This window comes from Lepidochelys kempii, chromosome 2 (genome assembly GCF_965140285.1).
Source record: "Lepidochelys kempii isolate rLepKem1 chromosome 2, rLepKem1.hap1, whole genome shotgun sequence".
Taxonomy (NCBI): Eukaryota; Metazoa; Chordata; order Testudines; family Cheloniidae; genus Lepidochelys; species Lepidochelys kempii.
The window spans coordinates 212,222,700-212,246,588 of NC_136381.1; the positions used below are offsets into that span (position 1 = coordinate 212,222,700).

The window sequence follows — 23,889 nt, forward strand, 5'->3', positions numbered from 1 at the left end:
AACATCTTTTGGCAAGGAGTTCCACAGGTTGACTGTGCATTGTGAGAAAAAATACTTCCTTTTGTTTGTTTTAAACCTGCTGCAATGGTTCAATTTCTCCTACTGCAGGCCACTTTTCCGTGACTCCATGTGCAAACAAACTACCTGGACAAAGTGACTTTTCCACATGCTGCAGTGGGTTGCTTAAGGCTTGTTCACCATTTTTACCTGCCAATGTCAATGTACCACCTGTCTGCTCCTGCATGTGGGGCAGGAAAAAACCATGTGTGGGTTGTCAGAGATCAACCTCACTACATTCTATACATGCAAATGGCTGCATACCAGAATTACTTCATCCTGAGGCCAGGAGCAACAACTGTTGCCCAGTAACTTCACATGATGCAGTATGTCTGAACTGTATGGGCCAGAATTTGTCCTCACAGATACCTTAACTACTTTCACTGACTTCAAAAGCAGTAATAATGTGGACTTAGCTACCTGTCCCAACCAGCTCGGCCACGTAGGGATTTGCATACTCTGTCCTTATATAGCCTTATTTGTTATATGCTTGCTGCAGGTTTTCTTCTAGTGTTTGGGAAATCGTGTTTTAAGAAATACTAAAAGCCCATCCCTCCTCCCTCAAACATAACAGCTGAAACTCAAACCACAGGCAAGCACAAAATTGACAGAAAACCTGACGTGCGCACGTTACTTTCTTCTTACTAGACCCAGATGTGGAACACAGTGGTCCCACGCAGAGAGCGTGCACATCTCCTCCTGCCTGTGAAGCTCTTCCATGGCCAGATGCACAAATGGAGAGTTATATCAGGTCCTACTTTCCTGCACAGAGCAGTACTGCCAGCAACTGTGTCCATTTTCAGCAATTACACCAGATTTAGGATACACAAAGGATCAGTAACACCCACTGGAGTCACATGATACAAACAATATTTCAATGTCCGATTTAGTATATTACAGATTAATGAATCTCCTTTGTGAATCCTTTCGGAAGTTTAACTTTTAACAGGTGGATTGCTATTATTTTCAGGATTGTAACACTTTCTACTTAGGACATGCAATTGGTAGAACTGAGACATACCCTTTGTTGTTTAAATCTGTGTTCAGAAAAACACTTAAGCATATATCTAAAAAATTAAGTCAGATGTTTCCAGCCCTATACAGCAAAACACGTAAGCACACGATTAGCTTTAAACACGTGATTAAATTGCATTGACTCAAAGGGATTTAAGCATGCAATTATTACTTCTCTGAATCAGGGTCTTAATTTCAACATCTAAATTCTTACATAGTTTAAATGTGTTCTTATCAAAGGAACTCTTTTTCTTCTTTTCTTTACACTGCTACTGCACCCATAGATATACTCGTTCAAGTTAAATAATGTGCCTTGTTTTATGTAACTAGTACAATTGTGAAAAGAGCAAGATAAGAAAAAGAGGATCAGATTCACAATTCTGCACTTAAGGCATCTGTTAAAGGCACAGAATAATTCAATTGATTAATTACTTTATTGATATAAATATGATTTAATGATCTAGGAAAGTAAACAAGAAGTGTAACTGAACTCTGAGATATTTCATCTATGAATTGATGTGTATATTATCAAAACAAATTAATATCACTCTGTTCTACAGATTCATGCTAACTTTGCACAGAACTGAATACATCTTTTTCATGCCATTGGCATTTGTAATGGGATCTATAAACCCCACACTGAGCATAGACAGAAGGGGGAGGAGAGCCTTACATGTTTAGGAGCAAGCAGCTTGACCCCAACCCCTTGCAGCTGCCAGTGCTGCCAATCATAAAGGCAGACACACATAGTTGCAGCCAATAGAGGAAACAAGGCCTGCTGTAGAGGGGACAGTACAGAGAAGGAAAGGAAGGCAGAAAGGTCTCGGACAGCAAAGGGCGACATCCTTGCACCAGACTGCCTCCACGAACACAGCCAAGAGACTGAAGCAGACTGCTAGACTTAATTAGAGGTGAGGGTCCAAGAACTGCCTTGACCGAAGGTAAACTAAGGAGGGCCAATCAGGAGCAGCAGAGACCCCTCAGAAGACCGCACCAGGAGCCAGTGTACATTATTTAAACCTTTAGTCCTATTTTCAGTTGAAGCTGACATTTGAAAGCAACTCCTTATAGTTCCTTAGCTTAAGCACCTACATGGTAAATATGACTAATGAATAGTTAAGGTGGTAGGCATGTACCTGTGCAGAAAAAAAAATGTAATGGACAAGATTATTCTCTCAGTTACCCAGGTAGAACTCTGGTATAATTCCATTTACCTCTGTTGAGTAAACACACATTAGTGTAACTGACAGCAAAATCTGGCCAAGTGATGACAAGAAGAGACTGGAAGTCAGCACTCAAATTCCATCCTTAGCTTCACCACTGACTTGTAGGGCAAGTTACTTAGGCCCCAGTTCAGCAACGCAATTAAACTTGGGCATGTGAGTAAGTCAAAGTACAGTTAACATGAAGCAGAAGCTTAAATGCTTGGCGGAACACGGCCTTAGCCTTTCGTATGCCTTGTTTTACCCAGCTGTAAAATGAACAGTTATACTTACCTGTTTTACTGAAGTGTTGTGATTCATTGTTTGCAATAAGCTTTGAGAGCCGCAGAATAAAGACACCATATCAAAATATACAAGTTATTTTTTCATAGCTCTAGATATTATAATTGTGCTGTGATTTATGTAAATTTAGGAAAAGATTGTAGAACCTGGTAGAAAGTAATAATATGAAAGTACTGTATTTTTTCAGAATTTTACTTGTCTTGCTCAAAAATAAATAAATAAAACTCTATCTGATAAATACATATTGTTTGCTTTCTATTATTTTGAACAAGAGAAGCAAATAGTCATTTACACAGCAAGGGCAATTTTTAATAGACATGGACACAGCAGTTAAACACCCATGGCTGGCCCAGGTCAGCTGACTTGGGCTTGCAGGGCTCAGGCTGTGCGCTATAAAATTGTAGTGGAGTTTTTGGGCTTGGACTGGAACCCGAGCTCTAGGGCCCTCCACCCCCGCAGGGTCCCAGAGCTTGAGCTCAAGCTTGAGCCTGAATGTATACACCGTAATTTTTCAGCCCCGCAGCCTGAGCCCCAGCCTGAGCCCTTTAAGCCTGAGTCAGCTGACCTGGGCCAGCCGCGGCTGTGCCGTGGGTCTTTTATATCCATGTGGACATACCTACTGACGTCAATGATCCAGGTTTTCTAAATAACTCAGGGGCAGATTTTCAAGGACTCAGCTCTCATTTAGGCACTTAAACAAGTGTCCCATTGTGACACTTATGGCCAGATTTTCAAAAGAGCTCAGCACTGTAGTTGTTGAAAATCTGGCCAAATTTCACTATTCACGTGATGAAAGTTAGGCATGTGTTTATATACTTTGCTGAATCAAGGCTTTAAACTGGAGCAATTCCATTTATTTCAGTGGAGTTACCCTGGATTTACAACGAGATCAGATTCTGGTTCTTAATTTCTACTAAAAACTGCCCTTGCTGTGCCTAGATAGTTTGTTTGAAAAGGAAAAATAGACTTTTTCCTGATTTTTTTTTTTAAAGAAATTGAAATGGAATCTCCCCTCCAAAAGAGCTCTCTAATCATCTGTCCTTTACTAGCAGTATGCAGTTGGGAACAATGCACTAATTATATCTAGACGCATAGTATCAGAAGATAATACAAGAGACAATCGGGCTGAGAATAGCACAGCACCTTTTGCTTCACTGAACAATTGCTATTTTAAGAGGAGAAATTCCTGGCTCATGTCCCATTCTTTGGCTCAACATTCTTGCCAGCTGAATGTTTCTAGAGAACACCAAAAGAGAACTTGTGGTGGTGATTTAGTATAAATGAATCACTCTCTTTTAATTAAGACAAGGGATTTAGTGAGAAAGCAGGTGAAAAACACAGTCTTTCTGCCACAGGAGCTGCTATGCTTGTGAAACGCTGACAGACACTGGTTGTCGGTGGTGGGGATTGAACCAGGGACTTTTGGAGCTTAGTGCATGAGCGTCTACCACATGAGCTAAAAGCCAACTACCTGTTAGCTAAGACTGTAGAGCGGACTCATTTAACTCTCTCTCTTTAAGTGGTCTCAGTACCAGTAAATGGGACAGAACACCACACCCTGATGGTGTGTGGGTTACACTTGGGGGCAATCTAACACTAAGAATTGGGACCCCACTGTCAACTCTTCCTTGATTCCATTGTCATCTCCCTGAGTCTTTGCTCACCACAGCCTTTATGGGGAGTGGGCACCTTCGCTTGGGCTTTATTGACTGACATGAGAGTAAGGGGTTTAGATTGCAGAACCTCTTTTGAATGCTTTTTTTTTTAAGGAAACAGAGAATATAGAGTAAACACAAAAAGAAGCAGTTTGCTTAACATACTTGGATTTATAATATGTGTAAACTAAATTGGCAAGTTGTTCTCAGCTTCAGTTCAAGAAAGGAAACACAAATATATACATATTTCAAAACGCATTATCCGGCTCTCACCCTAGCGTCACAGTTCCAAGCCCCTCACTGACCCAAGAAGGAAAGAATTTTTTTCAGTGTTCGGAAATCTCATTTTTCCCCTTCTCACTCTGGGTCCACACCTCCCATGATTTAAAAAAGATACCCCCTATTTATTCTCCAAACCAGTTTTCCAGTTACCTACCTCTGTAAGGTTTCAGAGTAACAGCCGTGTTAGTCTGTATTCGCAAAAAGAAAAGGAGTACTTGTGGCACCTTAGAGACTAACCAATTTATTTGAGCATGAGCTTTCGTGAGCTACAGCTCACTTCATCGGATGCATGCCGTGGAAACTGCAGCAGACTTTATATATACACAGAGAATATGAAAAAATACCTCCTCCCACCCCACTGTCCAGCCAGTAATAGCTTATCTAGATAAGTGGGGTGGGAGGAGGTATTTTTTCATATTCTCTGTGTATATATAAAGTCTGCTGCAGTTTCCACGGCATGCATCCGATGAAGTGAGCTGTAGCTCACGAAAGCTCATGCTCAAATAAATTGGTTAGTCTCTAAGGTGCCACAAGTACTCCTTTTCTTTCTACCTCTGTAAAAGTGTTAGACTTGCTGCTCCTCTCAAAGGCCTTGTCTTCACCGGAAAAAAGGTGTGCTCTTGCCTTGAGTAAGCTAACATGTAACTGACATGGTAAGAATCCCAATGAAGACAAATGGACCACAAAACCAATGATATATCTAAGCTACATCAATGATATTTTCATCCTCTGGACAGATGACCTAAACTCCCTCATAGATTTCCACCATAACTTCAGCAACGCCACCGATCCATCAGACTTTGTCTGGAACACTCTTGCACCAGCATCAACTTCCTTGACACCATGATCAGCTTCAACAGTGGAACCCTACAGGCTATTATATACAAGAAACCAATGGGTCACCACATTTACTTTCACAGATCCAGTAAACACCCTAAATACAACAAAAAATCTGTTATATACAGCTGGGCCCTCAGATGCCATAGAATATGCTCTGAGGAGAAAGTCCGGGATATACACCTTAACACACGCAAACCCACCTTCACCAAACAAGGACACTCTACCAGAGAAGCAGATTGCATCATGGAAGGGACTACCGAAATACCCTGAGAGAACCTACTTCAATACGGGAAAGGAATCCTTCCCCTCTTCTTGTCATCTACCACCCCATACTGGAACCCATACAGGTTATCATCAAACAATTATAACCCATGCTCAACGGGGACCATATCCTGAAAAAATCTTTCCTGACCCCCCTCTTCTGGCCTTCAAACAACCCCCTGACATCAACAGAAACAAGCTCCTTATAGACCTGGACCCACAAACTCAAAACTTAGAATACGTGTTAACAACTTATGCTAAACTATCTGTTCCACCTTGTCTTTAGCTGTGACACTCGGTGTACTTTTCCCAGTGCATGTCTACACTACAAAATTATTTTGACTTAAGTTATGTCAGCATATGGCTGCCACATACTTAAATCGCTTGTGTGTGTTCACACTACGCTCCTTGTGTCAGTGGTGCATGTCCTCACCAAAAGCGCTTGTACTCACTATACTGGCAGTATGGGACAGCTTCTGAAAGCCAGTAACAGTCGACGTAAGCAATGCAGCGTCTACACTGACACTGCGTTGACTTAACTACATTGACTTTATGCCTCTCATAGAGGTGCAGTTATGAAGTCAGCATAGCAGGGCAATTACATTGGTGGGAGTGAAATTTTAGTGTAGATTGACATAGTTAGGTTGACATAAGCTGCCTTGTGTCGACCTAACTGTAGTGTAGACCAGGCCCCAGACATGAGGAAGAGCTCTGTGTAACATGAAAGCTTGTCTCTTTCACCAACAGAAGTTGGTCCAATAAAAGATGTTACCTTACCCACCTTGTCTCTCTAATGTCTCTCAAGGTAGTTGTAATTTTCACATGTGTTAGCAGGTCAAGGTAGATACTAGAGGGAACCTAAGTTTACGTTGACCTGATAATATGTTAAAACTACAACTGATTTGTCTTCACTAGGATTTTACCTCACATTAGTTTCATGTTAGGTAACGTATTAAGAAGACACCTTTTTTCCTAAGTGTTTGTCAAACTAAGATCTAAGAGATAGCCCATGGAGGATACAACAACCTTTCATATCCACCTTTCTAAAGCTTAATGACCCAGCCATCTTGGAAACTGCATTTCACAGCCTGGTCTGCCCATCAAATAAAGTGGTTTCTGATAGGTCATATACATTGTTAATTGAGGAAGGCAGTTTCAGCTGGGGTGGGTGGAGTTTTTCTAAGGCCAGGTCTACATGAGAAACTTTTGCTGGTTAGTAATGCTATATAAGAGTGTGATTTTTTTGCAACATTTCTACACCAGCAAAAGCCATAGTGTAGACACAGATATAAAAAGTGTTTTTGCCAGTATAGCTTATTTCACCTGGAGACGGATATGACGTATAAGGACTCTTTTGCTGGTATAAACTGCATTTACATTAGAGAACATTTGCTGGTCTAAAGCTGGCTCCCACCTCCTCACTTCTTTTGGTTATTGTTCTTGTTGTCTTGTCCTGTGATTATCATGTCAGGCCATGAATTTTGAGAATGAATTCGGCAGCTCATATCAGGTTCCTTTGTAAGGGCTTCATTCAAGGTGCCCCATCTAGGGTGACCAGACAGCAAATGTGAAAAATCGGGACGGGGGTGGGGTAATAGGAGCCTATATAAGAAAAAGATCCCCAAATTGGGACTGTCCCTATAAAATTGGGACAGCTGGTCACCCTAGCCCCATCTAAAAATCTACACTTTCCTGACAATATTACATTCAAAAGCATGGGCAGATGTTAAAGCCTGTTCCCAATGCATCTTGCAGAGTGGATATATCTTGGCCCCATATCTGTGGATTTTCATTCCTGCACTGTGCCCCATCTGCAATCTCATGATGGTGGATGCTATTTTCCAAGATGCCTTGATATCAATCAGAGGATCTTTCATCTTTTGACCATTTATTTAAGCTAATATCTCGCTTGATAGGGCATCAATATCCTCAACCATTGTCATTCCAGCCTAAGTTTCTGATTGGCCAGGTCATCAGCTATATCACTTTCATATATACTATATATATATATAATGTCATGGAATCCATTGAAAAATCATTTTTTGTCTTGCTTTCCCATCCTCCAAGACTCTTTATGAATTGCATTGTTGCCCAGAACTGTCAAGGTAGTTTCATGGATGTAACCAGGCAGTCACTTTTGGACCTGTATTCTTAGTTTTTTCTTAACAAGTTCATAAAACTGATTTGGGGTACAATTAGCCAAAGAAAAGCACAGTTGATAAATACAGAAGTAGCGTATGTCATAAGCAAATATAGAGTAAGAACATGGCTGCTGCTGCGTGTGTGCACCTGGCTGGGCAGAGGGCATCCTGATCCTTTTCCTTCTCCACATGAGCAGCCATAATGTGGCTGCTTGCACTCTTAAAGTTTCAAAGGGTTCGCCACCACTGATGGCAGGGCTGCCCAAGCCACAGGCTGTGACTTAGTGCCATCAATCTGCTTCCAATGTGGAATACTTATTCTAGAATAAAATCACATTTACTCCACAATAGAGTGTCCATATGGGGAGCTATTCCAAAATAGCTATTGTTACGCTGGGCATTTACCCATGTAGACAAGGCCATAACGTGCCACTCTTGTCACTCAGGTGCTTCACATACTTGTTCTGAAAATTCAGGCTGTAAGAGCAGAATTGAGCCCACAGATCCCATTTTGCCCTGAAATCCTCACCCACATCTCCCATTGACGTCAATACACAAAAGCATATCTGAGATCTGAACAGAGCCACAGTCTAGCAAACAAAAATGTGGAAATATGTTGCCAGATGGATCAGTGGACATCTGCTATTGCTTTGTCTGCATGTACATACAGCATGTGGGTTTCCCCTGTATACAAACGCAGCAGTTAATTAAACAAACACATGAAATCACTTATTAACTATCCACAAAATACTTAGCATTCCTGAGAGATAATGATCTAAATCTGCTTAATGGAAGATTTTTGTTTAGGAAATGAGCCAAACTTTATGAAAGGCAATAGTGTCTCATCACTGGTTTTCAAAAGAAAAATGGTCTGCGGGTGAATAGATTTCAATGGTGTGTGGCAAGAGGAGCTTGACTGGTCAAATCGATTTTTATAGAGATAATCAAGAATAATCAAAAGAAACACCTACCTGCAATGTAAGCTTCCATCCGGTAATAGTATAAAAGCACCAGCACATGCAGACATTGCACTGGTTTCATAAGAATAAGTATATATAAGTATATATAAGTATATACCCAGGACTCATTCATTCCTGTGCAGAGTGCCCACATAAATATATGCACCACATAAACCCTATTGTGAGACCTTAAGTGGCTCTGAAGTAGTGCATATTCAAGTCTGCTCCGCAGGGGTTAATTTTCACCCCTATTGAACAATTCCAAAACCAGGGGGAAATATGCTTAACTGATATTTACACCTGAGATGTATTTTAATATCTTTATTAATACACTGAAAAAATACAAACACCAGATTGATTAAATATTTTGATTTATTTCCAGGACAGAAGGCTGTTTACTATGACTTGAAGGCCCAATCCAAAGGTCTGTCATTGATTTCAATAGTTTTGTTTTTTAAATGTGAGGAAGGACTGACAAAGTGTCTAAAAATGCCTCTCTAGGGAGTGCAACGTTTCTGCTCTGGGCCAGTGACCCTGCAGAGAAACAAGGAGTGGTGAGTGGGACAGTAACTGCCTGCCATGTGAAGGCTGTCAGTAAATGGAAGCTTCGGAAATCATTCTGGAGGACAGAAAAAAGGGATGGAGCTTGATACTCAGGAGAACAAAGTCTCCTTTATTGTTATTAATTATTATGGCATCAGTAGGACTCAGCTGAGGTTCAGGCCTAATTGTGCTAGATTCTGGGCACACACTGTGAAAAACAGTCCTTGCCTCAATGAGCTTACAATCTGAACAGAAAAGACAAACAGTCCCTGCTTCTCCAATGGCTCTGAATAAGCCAGCAGAAATGGCTGGCATTATTTCCCCTCTCCTCCCACTGGCAGTGCCCATTTCCAACTACAAATTCTCCCTGAAGGCCCTTAATCTCCAAGACCTTTAGAGGGGATCTGGAGGGAGAAAACCCTTTCTATTTCCATAGGCAGAGTCTTAGCAGAAGGCCAGGCCCTGCCTGGCTGTTGTGGGCATTTTTCTGACCATCCTCCTCATGGGAACAGAGCAGAGCCCTCCCAGGGGCTGCATCATCTGGCAAGTGGGATTTATTAAACATGATTTCAGAACTAAATCCAACGTAAATCAAACTGTGGTTGTAGATTAGAGGCTCCTATTTTCTAGATAGTGGGTTTTAAGATGAGACCCACCATTAATTAATTGAATGCAAGTTATTAGGCTCAGTACTGGGAGAAATTCTTTAGTATGTGATATAGAGGAATTCAGGTTGAATGGCCTAATGGTCCCTCCTGGCCATAAAATCCATAGAAAACATTAATAAACTACATGGCTGAGCTTATGTAGTTCCATAAGATATTTAGCTGTCACCATGATGAATATGGTATTGACAGATTCATTCCCTTCTAGGGCTCTGTCTCAGTGTGACATTCTGAGGGAATGGGATTGAAAAAGAAACGAGTGAGATTTTAAATGTCTCACTGGAAAATAGGAACATTTGTTTCTTTGCCTGAGGGAGATACTTTAAAAATACATTAAAGAAAACCCTAAATGAGGGAGTTACCCTCCCCGAGGGCCAAGTCTTCTGACCCATGTAAATAGCCCATGAATGCAGTGGAACTGGTGCAGCTCTGCTGCGTGGGGAGGGGCAGGACACTAGTGCAAACTGTGCACTGTGCACTTATCACAGACAGGTGGAGGGGAACTTGTGGGAGGCAGCATGGTCAGGGGATCTAGATGCAGTTTCAGTAGCTAAATCCCTCTCCTCAACTGCTGTAGCAGACTCATTAGAGGAAGAATGGTTTTGTGGTCAAGACAGTGGACTGGGACACAGATCGGAGTTCAATTTCTGGTTCTGTCGAGCATTCCTGTGTGACGTCGGTGAGAAACTATCCCTTTGTGTCTCCATTCCCCATCTGTGAAACAGTCAGAATGCTGCCTCTCTCACCCCCTTTGTGTTGTGTCTATTTATATTTTACATCTTGGTGGCAGGGACTGCTGTGCCTAGTACATGGGGCTGTGATTGCACTAAGTGCTGCTGGAACACAAATAATAAATCAGGATGGGAGATTTACGTCCTCTCTGAGTCATGCCAAGAACCCCTGTTCAAAGACTATTTACTTGGGGTCTGGCCAGGTGCAGGATTTGGACCTGAGTGCACTGAAATATGGTAGGTACATTCTTCCAGCTGTATGGTTGCCTGTTGTATCCAACGATGGCTTTGCAGCAACATGGGTTGATACATGAATGCCTGTGCATGAAGTGTTAAGTTAGAATACCATTGCACACAAAGGCAATCTCACTCTCTCAGTTGTTGAAGTCAAAAACCAGTGGCACAAAAGGTCGCAATGACTGGAAACATCATTAGGTGCAACGGATAGCCATAGACATCTTTGTGCCTTGCCAAACCTTGTGTATGGCACATAACATGGCTGCAGTGCTTTTCCATCTGTTGGACTAAAAGGTCTCCTCTGCCTGGTCTGCCAAAGCATACTCCTGGAGTGTGGCCACTGCTGCATGCTAGCAGCTACTTGGAGCCACGGGTGAGAGCTGGGTGTGAAGTAAGGACTAATGAAAGAAAACCACTCAAGCGTGTGACTGCTCTGACTTTCAGTGGCACAAACTCTTCTTCCGAACCCCATCACCCCAAGTTCTTCCAACCAGAGTGTGCGAAGAACTGATTTTTCAGTTTGGTATCAATTAAAATTTAAATTAATTTTAGGAAAACCCAACAAAGAATTTGTTTTCGAAATTTTTGGCAAATCAAAGAGATGGTTTCTGATTAAACAAAATGTGTTTTGGTTTCAAGCTTTACTTACATTAGTTTTTTTTTTTTTAACTATAAGGCTTAAGGAAATTTTGAAGTGAAAAGTCATTGTAAATCAAAACATTTCACTCTGACTTTTTCAGAATTTTTGTTTTTTGTGACAAATAATGGGGCAAAATCACATGAACGCGTTAAATGTTGCAGTGCTGCCAAATGTGCATCTTTTACCGAAAAGAGTTTCAACTGAAACATTTTACTCATCTCCACGTCTAATAAAGTCTCCATATATTAATTTGTTGCGACGATGTATGAAATTTTACTCTTGGAATCTTTACGTCTGTTTTGTCAAGGAACATGGGGTCAGAAAGGCTCTGTTCTCTTTCCTGGAATATATGTCTGTATTTCCGCCTCAGTTGATGACTAAAGGTTTTGGAGCCACCCCTAGCTGAGCTCATTCAGTAGCTGAGAGTGTGTCTCTCGCACAGATAGACGCAGAAGCAGTTATGCAGGTTTGTGCTAGTTTGGATGTTGTATTATTTACTTTGAAGCTAATTGTTTTAAAATTCAACAATAGCGCTTTATCCCAATACTCCCCTCATCTGCCCCTTCCAGAGAGCTCTATATACCTTCAGCATGGCACAGGAGAGTAAAAAATATAGACAGAACGTCTTCCAAATGCACAAACTGAGGATACATTAGTTTCCCTTTCCCACTTGCTTCTTTCTCTCCCTCCCTAAGGTGAAACTCCAGCAACCAGACCTGCTCTCCTGGTTTCAGGTATAATCAGAAATAAACTGAAAGCAATTATGGGTAATGTAGTTTTTGCTTTCCCCATAATCTGTTTAAACAGGTGGTGCTAAGCAGCAGAAGGACTGCAAGTCCCAGAGGGCGTTGCTCACAAGCCCTGAGAGACACAAGGTGTGTGCGGTGCAGCTAACCTAACCCTGTTGTAGTGACATTCTTCAAAGCCAGCACGGAAATGGGCACGCTTTATACATTGCAAACCTCCCAAACAATGTCATAATTTGGACCTGAACGAAAGCAGTTGCTGCTTGTTTCCATAACAGTAAGTGTTTTGTTTTTTCTAAATTAACTTTGTTATTGTTATTTCTATTTTAAATGCTGTGAGGTGCTTGGATATTAGGGTGGGAAGAGACTGAGAACCTAGAAAGGCGCATGAAAATACTGGGGGAAGATGGTGCAATTTTATAAACCAATGTGTTATAGGAGGCTGTTTTGCCTTCATGAATCCAATGGAGTAAGGTCAGATGAGATTACTGGTTCTGTGGATGAAGGGAAAGCAGTGGATGTATTGTTTCTTGACTTTAGCAAAGCTTTTGACACGGTCTCCCACAGTATTCTTGTCAGCAAGTTAAAGAAGTATGGGCTGGATGAATGCACTATAAGGTGGGTAGAAAGTTGGCTAGATTGTCGGGCTCAACAGGTAGTGATCAATGGCTCCATGTCTAGTTGGCAGCCAGTGTCAAGTGGAGTGCCCCAGGGGTCGGTCCTGGGGCCGGTTTTGTTCAATATCTTCATAAATGATCTGGAGGAAGGTGTGAATTGCACTCCCAGCAAATTTGCGGATGATACTAAACTAGGAGGAGTGGTAGATACGCTGGAGGGCAGGGATAGGATACAGAGGGACCTAGACAAATTGGAGGATTGGGCCAAAAGAAATCTGATGAGATTCAATAAGGATAAGTGCAGGGTCCTGCACTTAGGACGGAGGAACCCAATGCACAACTACAGACTATGGACCGAATGGCTAGGCAGCAGTTCTGCGGAAAAGGACCTAGGGGTGACAGTAGGCGAGAAGCTGGATATGAGTCAGCAGTGTGCCCTTGTTGCCAAGAAGGCCAATGGCATTTGGGCTGTATAAGTAGGGGCATTGCCAGCAGATCGAGGGATGCGATCGTCCCCCTCTATTCGGCATTGGTGAGGCCTCATCTGGAGTACTGTGTCCAGTTTTGGGCCCCACACTACAAGAAGGATGTGGATAAATTGGAGAGAGTCCAGCGAAGGACAACAAAAATGATTCGGGGTCTGGAACACATGACTTATGAGGAGAGGCTGAGGGAGCTGGGATTGTTTAGTCTGCAGAAGAGAAGAATGAGGGGGGATTTGATAGCTGCTTTCAACTACTTGAGAGGTGGTTTCAGAGAGGATGGTTCTAGACTATTCTCAGTGGTAGAAGAGGACAGGACAAAGAGTAATGGTCTCAAGTTGCAGTGGGGGAGGTTTAGGTTGGATATTAGGAAAAACTTTTTCACTAGGAGGGTGGTGAAACACTGGAATGCGTTACCTAGGGAGGTGGTAGAATCTCCTTCCTTAGAAGTTTTTAAGGTCAGGCTTGACAAAGCCCTGGCTGGGATGATTTAATTGGGGACTGCTTTGAGCATGGGGTTGGACTAGATGACCTCCTGAGGTCCCTTCCAACCCTGATATTCTATGATTTTACGATTCTATGATTCATTATTCAGTTGTTAGCCTTCTAATGGTCATAGCCAAAGTCTGTTGGAGTCAATGGAAAGACTCCTATTGGCTTTAACAGGCTTTGGATTAAAAGTGGTTTTCAAACTTTTTGTATTGGTGACCCCTCACACAGCAAGCCTCTAAGTGTGACCCCCACATATAAATTAAAAACAGGGGTGGGGGATTTAATTTACTAGGGGCTTGGGGCTGTCAGCCCCACAGAGCTGACAGCTTGCAACCTCCCCACATAACCATTTTGCACCCCCCCACACACATTTGAAAATCCCTGGTTACAAACCCGAGTCAATAAAGTTTGAAGAATCCCAGAATCATACTGATTAGAAACAAACAAAAAAAATCTCAGAGGCCAAAAGAACAGCAGTAAAGAAAATGTATAGATATGAACATTAAGGAAAGGAAAAAAACTAAAAGCTAAATATCCTCAAGAGTAAAGAAGGAATCCACTGAGAGAAAATGAAGGGATATTTGCATATCTAAAACATTATGAGTAGAACTGGTCAAAGTTTCTGATTTCAATGAAAAACTGGAACGTAGTCTGATATCTAATCTGATAGTTTGTCATTTACAACAGCCAATGCCAGATACTCCTGTAGAAGGTGTAAAACTCTCATGTTCTATCTAATTGCACAGCACTACACCATGGGGGAAGCACTGGGGGAGTTAATGGGGATTATAAGAGCTGGTAATCATTTTGCTTTAGGGTCTAAAATATTATCTACCTGAGCAACATTAAAAAATGGACTGGCACTGGCATTGTGGTTATTTACCACAATAATATCCTGTGACACTGTGTTAACCAGGCTAAATATATATTGGATTCAAAGTCCTATTATCTACTTAAATGTGTTGTCCTTTAAAGTTTAATGTTCTGTTGTCCTTTATTAATGGAAAGCTAAATGGGAGCATTTGACTGACATTTTCCTCTGCTATTCACACTTCTGTATAATTCTCTGTCATATCTCCTCTCAGTCCTTTTTCCACACCAAATAGTAGTTCAAATTCCCTGAAGGACTACATTGGCTCATCCTGGTATAAATTCTTGCCTTGATCTCTGTGGTCAAATCTCCACTCTTGAACTTCAAGGGCCCACAGGGTGGGGAAACATAAGGAGCTCACCCAGTAACAAAAATGGATGTCACTGTCTGAAAAGACGCTTGATCAGGCCTGAGCTGTCAGACAGTCCATCTAGTCAGCAGCTCTGCAGAGAATTTTCCATCAGCACAGCTCTTATGGAGCACCAGTAGGAATTCAAGCTATTGCCCATAATGGAAAACACAGAGGGAGGAGGGAAAAAACAACCTCTCCCCTCAACTCTGAGAGTATATCTCCCTTGAGATGCACGGAGCTCTTACTGTCATGACTAAGGCTACGAGTATGTCACAGAGGTCGCAGAAGTCTCCCAGCCCTGCAGGGCATGGGGGATACCCTCTCCCAGCTTGGCAGCTCCCACCCTGCAGGGCTGGGGAGATCCCCTGGAGCTCCCTAGCTGCCCCCCAGTGGGAGACCCCGCAGATCCCAGCTCCAGCGGGAGACCCCTGAGCTCCCAGCCTTGCAGAGCAGCCGGAAATCAGGTGTCCCTGCGGTCAGGTGTCCCTCCCAGCCACTGGGCAAGAAGCAGGGGGGCTGCAGCTCCCTGCCCTGGCATGCTGTGGGGCAGGGTGCTGGACTCTCTGTCCTCCCCATTTTGTTAAGGAATGTCTTTAGTAAAAGTCAGGGACAGGTCATGGCTTCTGTTAATTTTTGTTTATTGCCCGTGATCTGTCCCTGACTTTTATTAAAAACATCCATGACAAAATTGTAGCCTAAGTCATGAAGAACTGTGTTCAATGTCTCTTTAAAACAGTGGTTCCCAAACTACGGGTGCCACTTGTTCAGGGAAAGCCCCTGGTGGGCCGGGCTGGTTTGTTTACCTGCTGCATCTGCAGGTGTGGCCAATTGCGGCTCCCACTGGCTGTGGTTTGCCGCTCCGGGCTAATGGGGGCTGCAGGAAGGTCAGCCAGCACGTCCCTTGGGCCGCACCGCTTCCCGCAGCCTCCATTGGCCGAGAACAGCGAACTGAGGCCAGTGAGAGCTGCAATTGGCCGAACCTGTGGACGCGGCAGGTAAACAAACCAGCTCGGCCCGCCAGGGGCTTTCCCTGAACAAGCGGCACCCCTAGTTTGGGAACCACTGCTTTAAAATATCTTCTGATCTGGAAACCCCCTCTCTCCACTCTCATCCTTTTTCATATATGTTTCTGTATGTTTTCTGCTTTTGCTGTGTGTTTTCTGAAATGTCCTTCCCAGAAACTGAACTCTACAGTGAAATAGGGCTATACATCAATTTGTCTACAGCGATGGCTCTATAATATTTTCCTTATTATTTTTGTCCACTTTCTAATACAGCCTAACATCTTATTCACTTACACATTGAGCAAATACCCTCATTAAATTGCTCATAATGACATTTTGACTTTTCCTGAGATGTTACAGTTCATTCAGAATCCATCAGTGTGTATCAGTAATTTAATTTGTTGCTTTCAAAAGTGCCTTTCTAAGCACTCATCTGCTGTGAATTTAATCTTCTGTGTTGCTCAGTTACCTAGTTGTGTTGGGCCCTTCTGAATTACTCACCTCTTTTTGAGCTTTAATTAACCTAAATAGTTTGGGTCATCATTAAATATGACCATCTCACTTTTCTCCTCCTCCTCCTCCTCCTCCTCCTCCTCCTCTTCCTCCAGAGTTTAAAAGTATATGTATATTCTGAATAGATGTAGATATATTGAGTAACAAGCCCATGTGCTGGGGCACTCTACTGTCAATAGAATTTCTTAAGATAAAACAAGGCCCAGAATCATTAAAATTCAGGAGTTTCCCCAAAATATCACTCCACTATAGGATCCCCTTAAAACACAAGGGCTGAATTCTCAGGTGAACTGGAACAGGTCCACCACCTCTCACATCCCAGATTCTAGGAGGAACTGAGGTCTGGATCAGCCCCTGGCACAAGTGGGAGCAGCCTTTGGCTGCTCCAAGCTGCACCAGCATGTAATGGCTTGAAAGAATCTGTTTTTCTGGCAGGGACGGCCTTAACATAGCATGGTCAGCCTCAGCCTCTCCTCCCCTGTATATTGAGATGGAGGACATAGTTGACTGTTCTGGCTCTATGCTAGCCTAAGTGTATGTCTACACTGCAATTAGACACCCGCAGTAGGCCCATGCCAGCTGCCTCAGGCTCAGGTTGTGGGGCTGTTTAATTGTGGTATAGGCATTCAGGCTCAGGCTGCAGCCTGAGCTCTAGGACCCTCCCACCTTGCAGGGTCCCAGGGCTAATTGTAGTGTAGACATACCCTAAGATTCCCCAATAATAAGCCTGAGCCTTTGTCAGCTATCCCATTTAGGGCAGCTTTAACTTCAGAGGCATAAACAAGGCCCAGAACAGGTTAAGGGCCCTCTTCCTGATTCCAAAATCTACCACCTTCTACCTTTCACATAGCTCCAATCCAACCGCCAACCCCCTAGCTTCTGCCTAGCTCCTCTCTAGCCCCAATCAAACACCCTCCCTGCTCCTCCTGACCCCCAGTTCATGCCTAGCTACACCATAGTCCCAATCCAGCTCTCCCATCTACTGGCTCCCCCAGATCCCCACTTAGTCCTCTTTAGTTCTGCTCCAGCTGTCCCAGCTCTCCCTCAACTCCTCTCTAGTTTCTTCATCTCCCCCAGCCCCAATCTAATCACATCCCTGAGGCTCTTTTAACTCCCCTCCTGCTCCATTATTGCCCTGATCCACCCCCCTCAGCCCTGTTTCAGGCCCCCACAAGCCCACCCCCAGTTCCCTGTCAGTCCCCTCCAGCTCTGCTCCAGGCTCTCCCTTCCATCCCTATTCCCCCAGCTCTGGAGCAAACTCCCACAAAGCTCTACTCCAACTCCCTTCCCCCGCCCTCAACAGCTCCGATCCAGATCCCCAACTCTACCCAGTTCTGCTCCAACCCCCCAGTCACCCACTCTGATTTAGCCCCCTGCCAACCCTCCCCCTCCTCATACAAAGCAACTGATACTTTTACCTTGTGCTCCATCTCTATGGGTGCCCCCCATCCCTGCTCATCCCCCATTACTGTGATCCCCCTCCATGCATTCTCTGTGCATCCTTGCCAGCAGCTCATGCCCAGGGCTGCCCTGGCTGGAGGGTGCCCCCTTTCCCAGCCTCCCCGCTACTCTGGGGGACCAGTGAGCCCCACTCTCCCTGGCAGCCCCTCTGGTAGGACCCCAATAACCTTGTGGTCTCTGGCATGACTGCACTACTTGCACCATTGTAGTTACACCATTGTTTAACTACCCCATGCACCACCGGAGAATTTCTCAGCCATCCTGTACAGTGAAGATAGATTAAAAGAAATAATTCACGTTCTCTGTAGCCTCCATATCTTCACTGATTGTTCCCTACTCTCTGGTGGTCTAAAAGGTGCTGAAAGACTGTTGTACTTAAAAACCTGAGTTTTTGCCTATCCGTAATTGAGAATTCCTCTTGCCTTCTTAATATCCATTTTACAGTGACCTACTGCTTCACTTGTGTGTGCTGCAGTTTCATTTTACAGTTTTTAAAATAAGGAACCTTTTTTTTAGTTCTTATGTGCCCCTTGCTACTGAGATATCCAAACACCTCACAAGCTTTAATGTATTTATCCTCACAACAGCACTGTGAGGGAGGGAAATGCTATCATCCCCATTTTATCCTGAGAGCAGGTAAAATGGAGATGGACTCCGGAGATTTTGGCTCAAATCCTGGCTCTGCCACAAACTTCCTGGGTGACTCTGGGAAAGGTATTTAATCTCTGCATGCCTTGTCCCGGGGAGTACATGGGCATATAATACTTCCCCGCCTGAGGGAAGATGAGGGCAAATTCATTAATGTTCGTGAGGGCTCAGGCACTTTAGTGATAGGAGTCTAATAAGTACTTACAAAGATACATTGTCTACGCTGCCTTGGTTTGCCTCAAACTCTGAATAAGAAGGGAACATTTTTAGCTATTACCTTTTAGCTCACACTGTAAGCAACAGTGCCTGTCCACGAGGAACTGTATTGAGGCAACCAACTCATTTCATAGACCACAGAACAGCTGCAACAACAGCTTTATCATTTAACACTTGGAAAAGCACTATATACACATGCAAATTATTAGCATTACCATATTATTAATACAACTTTGGGTCACTATTGATATGGGCTAGAATCAACCCTTCAATCTATCAGTGACAAGCTCTATGTCCTCATGACAGCCCCCTGACTCTCACAATACCGAACCTTTGGATATTTTTCAAGGGGAATAAATTTATATAAACATTCCAGCATCACCAGCACTAAAGCCTGCACAAGATTATATAATTAAGGGGAAGCAGTTTTACCCATGGACTAATAATTTAGAGAAAAATTGTTAAGGAGCACTTTTTTTTTTAACATGATCTCCTCCAACACCAAACATCTGAGCATGAGAGAGGAGCAGAGTGGATGAATCATAGAATCATAGAATATCAGTGTTGGAAGGAACCTCAGGAGGTCATCTAGTCCAACCCCCTGCTCAAAGCAGGACCGATCCCCAATTAAATCATCCCAGCCAGGGCTTTGTCAAGCCTGACCTTAAAAACTTCTAAGGAAGGAGATTCCACCACCTCCCTAGGTAACGCATTCCAGTGTTTCACCACCCTCCTAGTGAAAAAGTTTTTCCTAATATCCAACCTAAACCTCCCCCACTGCAACTTGAGAGCATTATTCCTTGTTCTGTCATCTGCTACCACTGAGAACAGTCTAGAGCCATCCTCTTTGGAACCCATTTTCAGGTAGTTGAAAGTAGCTATCGAATCCTCCCTCATTCTTCTCTTCCGTAGACTAAACATCCCCAGTTCCCTCAGCCTCTCCTCATAACTCATGTGTTCCAGTCCCCTAATCATTTTTGTTGCCCTCCGCTGGACTCTTTCCAATTTTTCCACATCCTTCTTGTAGTGTGGGGCCCAGAACTCATCACAATATGTGCACCTATACCCTAGGATCCATTAGTCCCAATTTAATAGTATTTCTCTAAAGGCAGTTGTTGGACAAGGCTTGGAGTCTAGAATCCTCTATTTTATTCACAGAACTGGTACAGTTCAGATGGTGCAAGCTACATCATCAGGGGTGAAAGTTCAGTGATCTGAAGGAGAACAGGGTTTAGTCTCTGTGCTCAGTCAATCCTCCTCCTCCCTACTGAGATTATTGAGTCTGCGTTTTTTAATGTAGACTCCTGATCTGGACTGGTGACCTGTTAGAAATGAGTTAGCGGTCTCAAACAGCCATCATATTGAAACTGAAGTCAAGGCAGCCAGACAGATGTGAAAACCTTATTTCCAATTTCCCAAGCTGTCCAGTCCACTCACACAGTTACTCTAATAGAAGAGCTTTACAGCCATGTAATAGGAAACAAGCTCAGATTTTAATCTATTTAAAAAAATATCACCTGGCATCCTACAGTGGGACAATTATGCTTTAGTCCAGGTTTTTTTGGGGGCAGTTGAGGGTTGCCTGTACCTTTAAATGAGCTCTGGTATGGCTGCTGGCTAAATTCAGGCAGAAGAGCCTGGCTAACCTGGGAGGGGATAAGGAATTTCCTCTGTAAATCTACTCCCTGGAGTTCCCCTCTATGTAGTGACTATCTACCATTCCACAGGCCCTGTGATTGAGTCAGGGTAGTAGGGAATGCTAAACTCAGCATTCAGTTTGCATGCCAATGGGAGGCACTCTTTTCTTAAAGAGTAAACTTTTGAATCAGCTTTAGATTCCACTGGCCACACCTTAAAATCAGTCATTTATTTCAAAGGAAGTTTTGCACATGAATCAATAGTAGCACATAACTACAAGGCAAAGGACACCCACAGAATGACAACCAATTTAAGGCTGAACCAACTTTTTTGATAGGGAAGTTCTATACCCAGTTATCAAATGTACTGTTTAAAAGCTGCAAGAAATTCTCTTTAGTACAAGTTTCTTTTCTGTATGCTGCATTTTGCCTGAAACAAACAAGCGATCAGCAGGTTTAAGCTGAATTCTTTATTCAAGCAAATGCATAAATACACAGATCCAACATCTTGATGATTTGTCACTCCAAATCCCTTCCCCAAGCTCCTGTTATGTTTTCAAGCATGTATTATATCTATTGAGTCCTGCTCTATTCAAGTAGCACTGGCTATCTTCTTATAGAGTGCCGGTCACTGCAGAATTTAGATGTCATACAATAGATATATATGATACAAAGCAACACAACTGTAGGTTTGCTTTTAAAAATTGTCCATCTTCTTTTATTTTTAAATCAGTAATGCTCAAAGTGATTTACAAATTGGATTTCGTTTGCTAACTTGCACTGAAAATTGTTTGATTTTTTAAAAAGACTAGTTTTCATTGATTAGCAATATTGAGTGGTAGTACAAATATGCTGGATTATATTCTCCGTGGGATGTAATATGTAACAGCTCACCTAGACATGAATCATGAGAATTTGAAAGGCACTTCCAGGTTTTAAAAAAATGAAGTAATTTTAAAAAATAAGTTTCCCAGTGATAAGTTTCCCAGTGATAACCATTTGGGAAGTAGCTCTTTCGTTGATCCATTAGTCAAGTGCATGTGTGTTTGCTTGTATTTATTTTTTGGCAAAGCCTGTGCTAAGGCAGGGGGCGTTGTTGACGTAACAAAAGGCTGAAACGTTTTGAGTTTCCAGCTGAAGCAATAGACTTAAGTTTAGCCTGCAGGTAATTGCCTGCTCTGGTAGATGTACATGCTAGCTTTGCTCAAGCTAGCATGTTAAATGTAGCATTGTGCCCATGGCAGTGAAGGTGGTGGCTTAAGCTAGTCATCTGAGTACGTATCCTGGTTGTGAGGCAGGATTGTAGTGGCCACAGCTACTCCAAGATGCCACCCGCACTGCTGTGGGCACAGTGCTCTTATTAGCAAGTTAGCTCAAGCAGAGTTGGGGCATGTACATCTCCCAGAGCTGGGAATTATTACATCTCTCAATTGCCATGTAGATACACCCTAAGACACAGTCCTGGCCTCAGTGAGTCTGCAATCTGCATGGATTTAAAGAAATGTTCTTCCACAGCACATTGGTAGGACTTGGGGGTGAAGGGTTGGGAGAAGGTGCGGAATAGTGTCTTGCCTTTCTCTCTAGACAGGAAGCATCCATCAAGATCAGCTGAATGTACCCCACACAATTAACTATTAGTAGCTCAGTGCTGTGTAGATGTACCTTTTGTATGTCTTTGTACAGGTCTCAGTGAGGACCTGATCCTGGTAGGAATGTTGTTCTTGGGGTTAAAGTGCTGGACTGGGACTTAAGAGAGCTGCTGTCAATTCTTAGCTCAGCCACAGATTTCCTGAGTGGTCTTGAACATGTCATTTTGGGCCAGATATTTATAGTGCTCAGCACCATTCTTCTCAGTTTGGGGCTGTAGCAAAATAGCTACCCCAACACACCCCCTACTGGTTGGGGCACTGCAGCAACTTTTGCCTCTGTTCCCCCCACTGTCCTTCAGTCTACTCCAGGCATAGGAGTGTTTATTAAAGTCTATAAGTCTTTATTAAAGTCTATAAGTATCTAGCTGGGGAACAAGTATTTAATAACGGCCTCTTCATTCTAGTAGAGAAAGGTATAACATGATCCAATGGCTGGAATTTGAATCTAGAAAAATTCAGTCTGGAAATACAGTGTACATTTTTAACAGTCAGAGTAATTAACCACTGGAACAATTTATGAAGGGTCGTGGCGGATTCTCCATCACTGACAATTTTAAAATCAAGATTGGATGTTTTTTTCTGGACGATCTGCTCCAGGAATCATTTGGGGGAAGCTCTCTGGCCTGTGTTCTACAGGAGGTCAGACTAGATGATCACAGCAGTGCCTTCTGGCCTCAGAATCCATGAACAACTCTCACTTTCCCCCTGCGCAGGTAATTCAGGCATAGGGTAGAATTTAAGCCTTAGAGATTTGGTACTGATCTCTGAATACCATTGAGATAAAAAGGTAACCTGTCTGCACGGACAGTGTTGATTCCGTGTACTGATTACTGAAAGAAACAGAGACAAGTTCTGCTCTCATTTACCACTGGTGAGTCTCCACTAACGTCAGTGGAGTTCATGTGAATTTGCACCACTGTGACAGAACAGATTCTGACCTCATGTATCTAGTTCTGCATTTTCCTGTTAAAACAAATTCAACTGTTAATCTTTTTGGCAAGATGCTGTGTGTATGAGTAGGAATAACTGCAATGTAAAATAGCTTTGCAAAGATATGTCTAATCTAGATTAGCTGAAAGCATTATTAGTTGGCAACAGTGTGTGTTTGCATTAAATAAGGACAAAGATATTTTTACATGGTGTCACTGATGGCTTGCTTACCAATGCTCCATGCTTCTGAAGCCAGTGGCCTAGTTAGAACGTGGGGACATAAAATATTAAATCAAGTTATAACTCAGAACATTACATACTCAACCTTTTATGGGCAGGGCTAAGTTTCTTTCACTGTATTGAAGCATCTAGATGGCCTACAGACATGTGATCTTAACAGCTTTAACACTTTAAGCTAGGTCAGGCCTGGTCAATACTTGGATGAGAGACCTCCAAGGAAAATCCATGATGCTTCCAGAGTAAGAGTGCTGCCTAGCCTTCAGTTTGAGTAACTACATTCTGCCTGAGATTTCATTTTGACAGTATTCTTCTTCACTACTCATCTTAAAGAGTTGTGTAGTGTTTGTGTGTGCTGTTATATAGTAATAGCTCTTCTATCCTCTATCCACTGGAGGATCTTATGATTTACAAATATCCATCAGTTTAACTTCATAGCTCCCCTGCAGGGTAGTAAAGACATGCCTATTTTAAGTGACTTGTCCATGATAATGAACTGTTACA

The 23,889-nt window shown here is 42.8% G+C and overlaps 1 protein-coding gene across 1 annotated transcript in view; it reads left to right on the forward strand.

Moving 5' to 3' along the window:
- The first annotated feature begins 12,476 nt into the window (after positions 1-12,476).
- The window catches only part of MACC1 (MET transcriptional regulator MACC1), a 54,705-nt gene continuing 43,292 nt past the window's right edge, over positions 12,477-23,889 (forward strand). The window contains exon 1 of the mRNA XM_073329538.1: positions 12,477-12,553. The gene's annotated coding sequence lies outside the window, so the exon portion shown is untranslated. The remainder of the gene's footprint in view (positions 12,554-23,889) is intronic.